Below are 14,867 nucleotides of genomic sequence, written 5' to 3' on the forward strand. Positions count from 1 at the left end.
AATATAAATCTATGACTATTTGACTATAGCATATTTATCTTTCACTTCTCAGATCTCAAGTTAAAATCATATAAATCATGTAAATGGTGATCAAGAATTCACAAGCATTAAACACAAGTCAAACAATTCACAATATTGATAGAAAATTCTTAAAAACTGCATTAGATAATCATAAGGTTTCAAGAGAATCCATTAACATCCTAAATAAGAAAATTAGTTCATGCTAAACATAATCAAATCCATCAAACTAAATATAAACATCATTACAAGAGAAAGTAAAAGAATAAAAAGAAAAAGTATGATAGGACTAGTTGATCTTAGGGTTCCTCTTTAAAAATCTTCATCATATTACTTATATATTTGTTTTGTATTTTTAATGTGAAATTCCACTTTTGCCCATGTGTAAAATTCCCTGATTCTCACTCTGATCGCCTCAAGCGCCGCGACCCCATAAGTATGTGTCGCGGCCTGTGTCCTCGACTGTAAAACTCACCGATCTCTGACTTAACCAGCACCGTGACTCTACTATGTTTGCGCCGCGGCTCTAATTCCTCAAGTAATAGCATCACAGCTCCAAAATGTTGTGCCACGACCCTTGACTTCTCAGGATTTGGCGTCTCTGTCTAATCGCAGCGCCGCGACTCTAATGCTCATAGTCGCAGCTCAAAAGCCTTTTATTCACCATATCACATCTTTTCGAAGCCAAGCACGGTCATTTATCAATTTTTCCATAAATCCTAAAATATTAACAAACAAAGGCAACAAAAGCGTCATACTGCACAAACATAACTAAATAAGCTTGAAAATTCCCTAAAATTACCCTCTAAAACACTATAAAACTACTCAATTAGACTCCAACTGGGGGACCTGATGCTTAAAAGGGTGTCCCTGGCTAACAAAAATCCTAAGGATGGCGTCCTGGGTCCATTTTATGTTGTAAGGCTTATTTATAAAAGCCATTTTCTTTAATTTTACTTTGATTTAATAAAATAATGGTTGTTGTGTAGTTTAAACATGCTACCAGATTTTTCTCAATTTTTGTATAAGCTCGTTGTGTAAGAGCGACCTAGAATATACATAAATTCTAATTGCTTGGGGAGATATGCCCTCCGAGAGTAAGATGTCTTTGAAAAATTCTGCAACTTAGAATTTGGAAATTTTGAAATTTTGCAGCTTGATGAAGTTCGGGTTTTCAAAACAATTTCGAATATGAACTAAGTTAAGAAAATTCAAAGTATAAAGAAAAAATCATGGACTAAACCAGGTACGAGGCTTGAATACTAACATGTATGCTATTAAGCAGTTAAAATTGTGGATATGACTAGGTTCGCGACTTGAAAAATAACTGGTCGACTATCAAGCACATACCCCGATCTAAAACAATCCCCTATAACTATGCAAGTGTACAAAAACTAAAAGGTTTAAAAACACAATAATAGTAGGGAATGTATAAAGATCAAAGTTAGGTTAATATAAAACGAGGACAAATAACCTCTAACAGAGCCATTCAGGAAAATTTTCTCGACCTACTCATCATTTGGAGCATTTTACGTAACTGTACGACCCTAAAATACCGCTCAGGTGATGTATCGCTTGCATGCAAGCGATACATTGCCTACTAGCAAGTGATGCATTGCATGTTGGGGCTTTTCAAGCGCTTCACATTTTGGCAATGCTACGCCACTTAGGGGGCGACGCATAGCCACCCCCTTTGACTTTGGACCCCTCCAATGGTACTAAAATTTTTCCAAATGCTACCAAAATTTTTGGGAATGTTTGGATACCTCATTATACCACTTTAGACCATAAAAGTCACTTTTAGATGCCTTTTATACAATCTCATGTTTTCACTTCTCCTTCAGTGGAAACCGTAAGTGTTTTGCACCTCAACGTGTAAACATCTTAACCATTATATTTAACCAATCTCAACATTCCCCCACTTGGTTAAATATAATCCTCTCTTCTTGGCTCAACAGTTTTGGCGCATAAAATAAAGTATCTTTTGATTTGAACTTTACCTTAGTGAAAGTATTACAAAGCCTTATCGAAGTCATTGGTGTCTAAGAGATTGAACCAAGTACTCCTTAATGATAGGACAGGTAACACCTCACACACCTCCACTAGACCATTCATTTTCCCATTGTTGCGCTTAATACTTTTCATGGCCTTGTGCTCTCCATTTCATGAACTTTCCAGGGAGAAAACTCCAACTCCCATGAGAGGCGGCACCACCTCTAAGTTCACATAATGAATTTCTTACAGTATCTTTGCTACCTTTATAGATGCTCGTTTCACACAACTGAAATTCATTAAAATCCCTAGGCTTAACCCTCACTCGGTAGCAACCAACACTAACCATCCTTGGATGGAACTCACGACTTTGTTAGTGTTGAAACTATTCACCCACTAACTTGTTCTTACCTATTAAACTCTTGGCCTTGATGTTCACAAGTTTGGAATTGGGTTGCCATCATTGGTGAATATATTATTCTAGGAGTTTCAGTCTCATCCCTTTTGAAGTGGAACTTACTAACCTCTTCACAAGAGGTTTTGTAAATGGATCCTCTAAGTTCTCACTTGTATTAACATATGAGATTGATATGATTCCTCCTCAAATCAATTGTCTCAAATATTCATGTATGTCTAGACTTCCCATTATTTATATGCCATTATAAGCTATAGCTAGTGTGGCTTGACTATCACAATATATCAAGATCGTCTATACCTCATCTGCGAAGATTGAGATATCCAACAAGAGATCTCTAAGCCACTCGGCCTCTTTGTCGATTGCCGCCAAAGCTATAAACTCAGCCTCCATTGTTGAGTGTGAAATACATGTTTGTTTCTTGGAACCCCAAGAAACCACTCCTCCTCCAAGCATAAACACCCAACCACTCATGGAGATATTATCTCCCACACTCGATATCAAACTTGCATTAAAATATCCTCTAGTATCTCCGAGAACTTTGAATATTGGAGGCCTAGCTAGTTGGTCCTTTTAAGGTGCCATAGAACTCTCTCAATTGCTTTCCAACGTTCCATACTTGGATTATTAGTAAACCTACTTAGTTTACTAACCGCATATGAAATATCGCTCTTGTACAATGAGTGGGGTACATTAGACTCCCTAATGCACTTGCATACTCATGTTGAGCCACTGATCTACCATTATTCTTTTCAAGCTTTATGCTTGAATAAAATGGTGTATTTGCCTCATTGATTTTGAGATGATTAAACTTGTCAAGTACTTTCTCAACATAGTGTTCTTGACTTAATACATAACCCCCACTATTTCTTCTCATTTTTATGCCAACGAAGGTATCAACCTCTTAAAGGTCCTTCATCTAGAAAGTGGAAGATAGAAACATCTTCGTTTCTATTATACCTCTCATCTCATTACTCAAAATCAACAATCATTAATATATAGACACACCAAGATGACATAGTCATCACAAGCCTTAGAGTATAAGCACTTATTTTCATTATTGTGTCTAAACCCATTCAAAATTATGGCTTTATCAAATTTCTCATGCCATTTTTTCAGTGCTTGTTTTTAAACCATATAATGATTTAACAAGCCTATACATTTTATGTTCATTTCTCCTTAAAATAAAACCCTCTGTTTGTTCCATATAAATCTCCTCATTGAGATCTCCATTAGGAATGACATTTGGACATCCATTTGATGAACATAAAGGTTATATATTGATGATAAGGTAAATAAAATTCTTTTGTGGTTGTCCTAGCAACCAGTGCATATGTGTCAAAATAATCTATTCATTCCTTTTGTTTAAACCCTTTAGCTACTCATCTAGCTTTGAAGGTTTGTATGTGCCATCAGTGTGATATTTCCTCTGAAATATCCACTTGCACCCAATCGATTTTGAACCTTGTGAAATGTCTACCAATTCCCATGTTTGGTTTTACATAAATGAATTCACCTCATCATTTATTGCCTCCTTCCAAAAACATAGTCTCTAGAAGACAGTGCTTCTTTGTTGGTTTTGGGAGCATCCTCAACTTGAAGAATCATAGGAAATTTCCATGTGAATTTTTAAAGTTTATCGTAGAGTATTTCTACTTGAGAACATTTCTCAATTGATCCCAATCTTTAAGCCTTTGGCTTCTCCGAGGCAATATAGGTTGCTCATCAACCTTTGGATCTTTCTCTTTAAGAGATTCTCCAACACCTGTGGGTCCTTGAGAGTTGCTATCACAATATAACATATTCTCAAAGAACTATACTTCTCTTGATTCAATTATCACATTAGACTCCAAGTCTAATAGCCTATAGGCCTTGCTATTTGAGGCATAGCCAACAAATGCACACTTTACGACCCTTGGACCCAACTTGGTCCTTTTAGGCTCCGTGCTCTTGCAATAAGCAAGACACCCCCACACTTTAAGATAACCTAAGTTAAGCTATTTTCCTCTCCATAACTGATATGGAGACACATTGTTCTTTTTCATAGAAATTTGATTCAATTATGACATGCAACAAGCAAAGCTTCACTCCACAAATTATAACACAGTATAGAATGTAAAAGCATAGCATTAATCATCTCAAGAAAATTCTTATTCTTTCTTTTAGCTATTCCATTTTGTTGTGGAGTGTATGGTGCAGTGCATTCATGTATAATGCCACGTTGTTCACAAAACACATTGAAATAATTTGAAAAGTATTCACCACCCCTATCACTTCTAAGAGTCTTTATTTTCCTTTCCAATTGATTTTTTACTTCAGCTTTACAAATTTTAAATGCATTAAATGATCCATCCTTACTCTTAAGTAAATACACATAAATATACCTAGAGCAATAATCTATAAAAGTCATGAAGTAAAAAGTTTGAACATGTCATTCAATTCACATAAATCACTATGCATTAAATCTAGCAAGTTTGAACATCTATCAACACTTGGAAAAAGTTTCTTTACCATTTTAGATTTAACACGTAATTCACATTTATCATGCTCATTCACATCACAATTAATCAATCCATATTTAATGTAACGACCCAAAATCACTAATAAGGCTTAAGGGCCTTGATTAACGTGCATGGAGGGCATAATTGTTTTATGTGTTATTTAATGATTAAATGCATGATTATGTGGATATATGAAATGCATGTTTATAAGTATTAGATGCATGTGGGCTCTGTTTAGCTTATAAGGGCAAATTTGTAATTTTGGCCCCTTGAGGGCATAAATGTGATTATATGTGATATTAGTGCGAGACCACATTATTATGTGGATGTATTTGGATTATTCGGCACGAGGCGATCCTAGTGAGCAATTAGCAAAAAAGGTCACAACGAGAACGAACACTCGGCTCGGGGTGAGCCTAGGGGTATTTGGTAAATTAGTACATTACCGGGGATTATTGGGTAGTGGTTATTCATTTGGTGTTTAGTTGCGAAATTGGTAACTACTAGTAAACCTTAGAATTAGTGTTGTTACTGACATACTAGGTAAAATGTGGTATTTTTGCAAATGGTGAAAGGACTAGGTTGCCCTTAAGGTTTAGTAAGGAAGTGAGTTAGAGAGAGGGGTAGAATAATCTTTTGGGCAGTAATTAGATAACCTTTGGCTGAAGGAAGCCATACACGTTTAACACCCTTCCACTCACCCATTTGGTTCTTAGGAGCTCTAGAAGGAAAAGGAAACCAACAACAAGCTTGAGGCAACTAAATTTTTGAGGAATTGGAAGTAAGTTCAGGTTGTGGAAGGGATTTACAGCCATTCACACTTAGGAATCTCAGAATTTAAGAGGAGGTAAGAATTTCACTTTTGTTGTTTGGGTTCTTTATGTTGTTCTTGAGAAATATGAGTTTGATTTCTTAGTTTGGGTTTTGGGATGAAGTTTTAAGGAACTTAAGCTTGGGAATTTGAGGAATTGAAGCTTGGAGTGGCATTGGAGGCAACCTAGGGTCGAATTCCTCTCTAAAGGTATGGATTCCTTCAATTTTCTAAGAAGTTTTATGGTTTTTAGTTAGTGTTCTTGAGCTTCAAAGCTCAGTTTTGATTTCTATGTTAGATGAGGTTTTTAGCTAAGTTGTGGTGTTATTATGTTGTTTTGGGTGAGCTATAATGATTTATGGGCTCAATTTTGTGTTTGGCTGAAGGTTGGGGAGGATTTTTGGAGCTTTGGCTCAGGGAGATTCGAAGGGAGAAACCCTGAATTTTGAAACTCTTGGATCAGCACTAAAGCGCTAGGTTGGGAGTGCTACAATACTAGGTTGTGATTTTTGGGGGCTACAGTCTCTGACTCTAGCACTGTAGCGCCCAATAGGTAGCGTTGTAGCGCTAGTCAGCTTTCAGAACTTGGTTTTTGGGTACTTTTTAGGGTTTTTGCTCAGGGGCTCGGGGGACAGTTTCACCACTTTGTTTGGTGGAATTAGGGGACCCGAGAGCGCGAGATTGGTCCCAGGATTGTTCTTTGGAATTTAAACTCATCGAAGTACCATTTATCGATTGTGACTAGGTGTACGCTAGGCCTAGGAATGGGATCGTGCTCAAGGGTCGTTTTTATTAACCAAAGCACGTTTAGGAGGCCGGGAGGGCCATAATTTCCTAATAAGGCACCTTTTTTTTTGTGGCTGTGGTAACGACCCAAATTTCCTAATAAGGCTTAAACCTTGATTAGGAGGTCGGGAGGGCCATAATTAATTTATTATACCTATAAATGATTATATGAATGATTATGTGAGTTATATCATAATATGACTTGATATGCATGTTTAGGTATATTAAATATGCATGTGGGCCCATTTCTGTTTGATTGGAAAATTTTCATATTTTGGTCATTTTGGGCATATTTGGCATATATGTTATATGTGTGTGGTGCGTCATTATTATTTGGTTATGCATGGGTTACTAAGCACGAGACAATCCTAGGAAGCAAGCTAGTCGGAAAGTCACAACGACATTTATGCTTGACTCGGAGTGAGTCAAGGGATATTTAGCACATTACCGGGATATTGGGTAATGGGAATAAATATTTGATGATAAATTGGGAGTTAGTGAGATCAGGGGGAAATTATGGGAGTTTTGACTATTTTATCCCCGGGGGCGTTTTCGGGACCCCGAGCATTAGGATTTGCTTGAGGTTGCTTAAGCTTGAAGTAACCTGTTAAGAAATAAACAGAATGTTCAGAACGTTCTCTCTCCCTCAAGACACCCGATCACATTTTCGAAGGAAACTAGTTTTAGGACTCGGATTCAAGCGAGGATCGAGGCATAGCGATTCTAGGGGAGATTAGAAGCTTTTTGGCTGGAGGATTTAGTTGGGAAACGACTCAATCGGAGGTAATCCAAGTTTTAAGTTTTCAGTTTTTGAGTTTTTAAGCTTCGATTGGATTTTATGTTTTGATGAGTTTTTGGATGATTTGAAGCTTGGGTTTTATTGGTGTTGGATAATTAGGATGTTTGGGAACTTTGATTTTGGGATTTGGAGATGTTTGGATAGGTTTTTGGAAGGTTTTTAAATGGAGAAAATGAGGTTTTTAGCTGGGTTCGTGGTTGGGCCGCGACCCTGTTCTTGGGCGCCACGGCCCAGGCTTGACAAAGAAGGTGAAGGATGTTGATGGACAGTTAAGGCCGCAGCGTAAGGTGGTGCGCCGCGACGCTAGGCATAGGTAGAGATGGGTTCAGCCTCTATTTGGAGGTGAGCTGCAGTGCAGGTCTGGTGTGGGGCTGCGACGCTAAAGGGCAGTTTTGCCCAGATTTGGTTTTTAGTGATGGGAACTTAACTCTAAGGGCCTGAGATCGATCCTACTACCCAGTTGAGTGAGATTCGACATCCCGGAGGCTTGGGTTGGGTCTGGAAGTATTGATTTACTCATTTTGATGAGGTTTTATATTATGGTTGTGACTAGGTTATCGCTAGGGGCTTGGAAACAGGATCGTGCTTGTGGCTTGTTTATTGGTAACCTGTGCTTGGACCAAATGTAAGAAAACTGCATCCAGTATGTGATGCATAAGATACATGAGATTAGGGCATGGCATGAATGTTGAATATGAGATTGATCAGAGCTTGAGTCTCTGTATTTGAGCATGATTATAATTATGCTTCTGATTATTGATTGAGCATGATAAATGCCTTATATCTAAATTTTTGACATATGATATATGCTTGTTTCCATTACCTCATTGAGGAAGCATTGACTTATTAGTCAGGTAACGACAATGGTGTCAGTATTGATGGTGAAGCTGTGACTTATCAGTCAAGATCGGCAGTAGTACTGAGCAGTGGTCGTATGGTATTGGCTTACGAGTCAAGAACGGTATTAGCGTGTTTAACGCAACCCGAAAAGATTAGATGTAATCAACATAAGCATTATCAACATAAGCATGAAATTCTTGACCGACCTTAAGTTCGATTAAAACAAAAGCGCTTGTTTAGTCTAAAGGCTAGTTATTTAGGGCTAGAGCAAAAAGGCTAAGGTGACCTACATGTCACATGGCTAGGAGGGTATGGGACCTCAGAGATAGACTTATCAGTCATCTACACAGAGATAGACTTATAAGTCATCTACTCATAGATAGACTTATCAGTCATCTTCACAGAGATAGACTTATCAGTCATCTACTCAGAGATAGACTTATCAGTCATCTACACAGAGATAGACTTATCAGTCATCTACTCAGAGATAGACTTATCAGTCATCTACACAGAGATAGACTCATTAGTCATCTAATCAGGGAGCATATACCCAGAGATTGACTCATTAGTCATCTATTCAAGAAGCAGGTCCCCAGAGATTGACTCATTAGTCATCTATTCAGACGCAGGACCCCATAGTCATTTATTTGGAATTGCTTTCATGCCTGAATAAGGCTATTATTGCTAGGTGTGTTGTTATGATTCAGTGACATGTTATTACTTGTTCATAAGCATATTGAGTTTTCTTGCTAATCTTCGGCTCACAGGTCCTATGTGGTGCAGGTAAAGGCAAAAGAAAGTTGGACCATCCTTGAGTTGGAGAGCTTAGGTGACGATGTGTACATATGTGGTTGCTCGACCGCCACGGCTGAGGGTTTAAAGAGGAACTAGGGTTAAATCCTATTTTTCCGCTTAGGTCGGCTGGTTGTAAATATTTGATTGTATATAACCTTTAAATTATATTTTTGAGATCCCAATGTATACAGTAAACGTTTTAGTGAAACATTGTATCTTAACCAAAAATGTTAATCCTAAACTGTTAATCATACTTAGTTACACGATTATGGCCAAATGACTCGATTATCGAGTTTAGCACTGTTTAAAATGTACACCGTAACGGTCCCTGGGTATTAGGGCGTTACAACTTGGTATCAGAGAGAGCAAAGGTTAAGGGTTCCTGAAGACAAGCTGGGCATGTACACTCGTCACTAAAGATAGCTTCACTCAGGGTATGGTAACTATTTATGTAGTTAAGTGCTTAACTGCTTAAATAGAATATAAATGCTTTACCTGCATATTGTACTAAGGAGCATGAGATTCTGATCGAGCCTGACTCTTGACTATTAATATGATTATATGATTACATGCTCTGTGAATATATATATATATATGAATGTGATAATTGTATGCTGGAGTTGGAGGCATGGTGTGAATGTTGGAAGAGCAGGGGCTATAAATTGATGAACAAATGGTGTGGGCATGTTTTTAGCACTGTAATGGTTTGTGTTTGTGGTGTGGCATCATTGTTCCCATGGGGAAGGCTTTTGAATATGCTCATCATGTTTAATGGGTCGAGTTATTGACTGCAGATTCAATCAGCAGGTATGTATCCAAGGCAGATAATAAGACTTGGCGGTGGTTATACCGGGGCTGGGGATTACAACCAGGGTTTAAGTTCTTCAACGACCCCTTGGAATTTCCAGTAGGTGTTTACAAATATCCAATTAATATTACAGAGGCAAGAGGAAGAGATTAGGTGTTTCAAGCAACAACACAATATTTTAGGGAACACCTCTTCCTTTGTTATGCCAGGAGTGGCACCAGTTTTGGCTCAGCCTAGGGTTGAGAACAGGTGGGAATTTCTTCATGGAAGATTCCAGGAGTATTACCCTCTAGTCTTCGAGGGAGGCCTAGATCCATTCAGAGCTGAGCAATGGATGGGCATGATAAGTTCCATCCTTGACAGTATGGGGGTGGTAGGTCACGATAGGGTGATCTGTGCCACATATGTATTGCGGGATGATGCCCGGACGTGGTGGGAAGTAGTATCCCAGACACGAGACACAGCTGTGATGGACTGGAAAGAATTTATGCAACTGTTTAATGAAAGATATTACTGTGATGCAACCAAGACTACTAAGATGAATGAGTTTTTGAACCTTGTTCAGGGAAATGCAACCGTAACAGAGTATGTTAATAGATTCGATGGGTTGTCCAAGTTTACTTTTGATATGGTACCCACAGATGTGGTTCGAAAGGAAAGGTTTATCTAGGGATTGAATCCCAGTATAGCTCAGGGCATCAGAGTTGCCCCTGTGCATGAAATCTCTACCTATGCTCAGGTGGTAGGGAAGGCTCTTGCTATTGACAGCATAGGAAATCAAATTGATAAGGAGAGTGCTGGAGAGCACAGAGCTCAGATAGTGACACCTCCGTTTATTGGTTCGAGAAAAATAAGAACTGGAGGACTTATCCAAAATGCGCTTGGTGCAAGAGGCGTCATCTGGGAGAATACTGAGCAAGGGCATGTTTCTTTTGTGGAATGGTTGGGCACTTCATGAAGGATTGCCCAGGACGGAGGACTAATGAGCAAAAGGGGGTGGATAACTCGACTCCAGTTCGAGTGTTCGCTCCGATGCAGTCAGAGTCAGAGACTGAGGCTGGTTCCGTAGTGGCGGCAGGTCAGCTATCTAGTCTTGATTTTTGTATCGTGCTAACTGGATTTTGGTGCCATGTTGTTCTTTGCTTGTTGCATCTAGAGAGACATAGACTTGTTATGTTGATTGCATGGTTATGTTGTGATGAGTTAGATTATGGAGTGACTCATTAGTTGTTTTGATAAAGTTGGTTATGACTGACTTCAGTATGATCCTGGATATGGATTGGTTAGCCAAGTGTGGAACAATGATGGTTTGCAAGGAAAGAATAGTGACTCTTGAGCTTGAGAGTGGGGAACCCTTGTTGTAGTTGGCACTATGCTGATGACATCTGTATTTAGAGCTAGATATTTATTGCAGGAGGATGCATAGAACTCCTAGCTAGTGTGGTGGATACCACTTAGGTTGTGTTAGTGGGATCATGACAGACTGGATTAGTCTATGAATTTTTGGATATGTCTCCAAGGGATTTGTGAGGATTACATTTATGCAAAGAGATAGAATGGTGATTAGATTGGTGCTAAGGATGGAATCAGGTCTAGGGCACTGTATTGTACGGCTTCGGAAGAGCTGTAAGAACTAAAGGCTCAGGTATTGAGTAAGATAGTATTATCCAAGGTGGATCTTCGATCTGGTTAGTACCAGCTAAAGGTCAGGGAGAAGGATAAGCAGAAGACTGCTTTTTATATCAGATAAGGGCACTGGGAGTGTTGAGTTATGTTTTGAGGATTTGGTTAATGCCAAGTTCTTTTTATGAATTAGATGAACAAAGTATTCAAGGATTATCTTAATTGAATTTGTGATTGTCTAGATCGATGGTATTGTGGTATATTCTCGGTTGGAGAATTTCCAAGGTCAAGGAATGCCTTAGAGGGCAAGGATTTCCTTGGACGGGCAGGATATTACATGTACTTTGTGGAAGATTTCTGAGTCTTCTTACAGATCAAAACCAGTTAGTAGGTTTTTATGACACCTCAATGATAGGAAAAGGTGATTGCCTATGCATCATGTTATTTGAAGGATATGACCAAAACTAGAGTAGAGTTACTGGTGGGCCAGGTGGCTATCATTATGTTTGAGTTACTCTTGTAGAAAGGATTAAAGGAAAACAGTTAAGTGAACCATAGATTGGAGAATTGAGGGGAATGTCTTAGCTGGATTACCTAAGGATTATACAGTGTCAGGTATGGGTTTATTGTGGTATAAGGATCGGATTTGGAATCCGATGGACACTGGGATTAAATGGGGGATTCTGGATGAATCTCATACTACCTCTTATTCTTCCAGGCATCATGAAAGATTTGTCAAGATATGAAAGTTTTATATTGGTGGCCTGGGATAGAGAAGGACACAATGGAATACATGACAAAGTTCTTAACCTGTTAGCAGGTCAAGACATAGTATCAGAAACCAGTTTAAAGTCAACTCATTTCTATCAGTAAGGAAAAGTAATACAGTTGATCAATATACAGACCTCTATGTGAGAGAGGTAGTACGCCTTCATGGAATTCAAGGTCTATCTTATCAGATAAGGACTCTACTTTTATTTCTAAGTCTTTGGAAAGGTTACAGAAGGCGATGAGTATACAATTGGAATTTAGTATAGTTGATTATCCTCAGACTGATGGTAAATCAGAGAAAGAGTTATCCAGTTATTGGAAGGGCACTTTATGAGATGTTGTATGATAGAGAATGTATATCACCATTCATTGGAATGAGATGGGTGAGATGTTATATTTGGATCCTGAGGTAGTTCAGGGGATCATTTAGATTATTAAAAGGTTAGAGCTTGGATGCTCGCTTCTCAGAGTAAATGGAAAAGTTATGATAATCTGAAATGCAAGAACATGGAGTTCCAAGTGGAAGACTGTATCTTTCTTAGAATATCACCATGGAAAGGGGTGAGGAAATAAGGGCAAGTTGAGCTCTAGATTAGTAAGGATTGTTTGAAATCCTGGAAAGGATCAGCCAGGTTGCCTTTGGGTTGACATCAGTTTTGGCGCTGTTGGCTGTATACAATGTATTTTATATTTCCATGTTGAGGACATGGGTTACAAGAGACTCATGTGATGAGTTACGAGAATCTGGAGATTGAGGCTAAGTTATCCTGTGAGGAATAGCCAGTTCATATTTTGACAGAAAGAATAAGGTTCTGAGGAACAAATTTGTACCTTTGATTAAGGTATTATACAGAAACAGTGAGATCGAGGGAGAGACATGGGAACTGGAATCAGATATGCGGAATTTATATTCTGGGTTGTTCAGATAAATTTCGAGGACGAAATTTCTGTAAGGAGGGGATAGTTGTAACGACCTAAATTTCCTAATAAGGCTTAGGACCATGATTAGGAGGCCGGGAGGGCCATGATTAATTTATTATACCTATAAATGATTATATGAATGATTATGTGAGTTATATCATAATATGACTTGATATGCATGTTTAGGTATATTAAATATGCATGTGGGCCCATTTCTGTTTGATTGGAAAATTTTCATATTTTGGTCATTTTGGGCATATTTGGCATATATGTTATATGTGTGTGGTGCGTCATTATTATTTGGTTATGCATGGGTTACTAAGCACGAGACAATCCTAGGAAGCAAGCTAGTCGGAAAGTCACAACGACATTTATGCTTGACTCGGAGTGAGTCAAGGGATATTTAGCACATTACCGGGATATTGGGTAATGGGAATAAATATTTGATGATAAATTGGGAGTTAGTGAGATCAGGGGGAAATTATGGGAGTTTTGACTATTTTATCCCCGGGGGCGTTTTCGGGACCCCGAGCATTAGGATTTGCTTGAGGTTGCTTAAGCTTGAAGTAACCTGTTAAGAAATAAACAGAATGTTCAGAACGTTCTCTCTCCCTCAAGACACCCGATCACATTTTCGAAGGAAACTTGAGTTTTAGGACTCGGATTCAAGCAAGGATCAAGGCATAGCGATTCTAGGGAAGATTATAAGCTTTTTGGTTGGAGGATTTAGTTGGGAAACGACTCAATCAGAGGTAATCCAAGTTTTAAGTTTTTGAGTTTTTAAGCTTCGATTGGATTTTATGTTTTGATGAGTTTTTGGATGATTTGAAGCTTGGGTTTTATTGGTGTTGGATAATTAGGATGTTTGGGAACTTTGATTTTGGAATTTGGAGATGTTTGGATAGGTTTTTGGAAGGTTTTTAAATGGAGAAAACGAGGTTTTCAGCTGGGTTCATGGTTGGGTCGCGACCCTGTTCTTGGGCACTGTGGCCCAGGCTTGACGAAGAAGGTGAAGGTTGCTGATGGGCAGTTAAGGCTGTGGTGCAAGCTTGCGCGCTGCGGCGCTAGGCACAGGCAGAGATGGGTTCGACCTCTGTTTGGAGGCGGGCCGCAGCGCAGGTCTGGTGTGGGGCCGCTGCGCTAGAGGGCAGTTTTGCCCAGATTGGTTTTTAGTCATGGGAACTTAACTCTAAGGGCCTGAGATTGATCCTACTACCCAGTTGAGTGGGATTCGACGTCCCAGAGGCTTGGGTTGAGTCTGGAAGTATTTATTTACTCATTTTCATGAGGTTTTATATTATGGTTGTGACTAGGTTATCGCTAGGGGCTTGGAAACAGGATCGTGCTTGTGGCTCGTTTATTGGTAACCTGTGCTTGGACCAAAGGTAAGAAAACTGCACCCAGTATGTGATGCATGTGATGCATAAGATACATGAGATTAGGGCATGGCATGAATGTTGAATATGAGATTGATCAGAGCTTGAGTCTCTGTATTTGTGCATGATTATAATTATTCTTATGATTATTGATTAAGCATGATAAATGTCTTATATCTAAATATTTGACATATGATATATGTCTGTTTCCATTACCTCATTGAGGAAGCACTGACTTATTAGTTTAAAATGACAATGGTGTCAGTATTGATGGTGAAGCTGTGACTTATCAGTCAAGATCGGCAGTAGTACTGAGCACTGGTCGTATGGTATTGGCTTACGAGTCAAGAACGGTATTAGCGTGTTTAACGCAACCCGAAAAGATTAGATGTAATCAACATAAGCATTATC

Source organism: Humulus lupulus, chromosome 1, assembly GCF_963169125.1.
Source record: "Humulus lupulus chromosome 1, drHumLupu1.1, whole genome shotgun sequence".
Classification (NCBI taxonomy): Eukaryota; Viridiplantae; Streptophyta; class Magnoliopsida; order Rosales; family Cannabaceae; genus Humulus; species Humulus lupulus.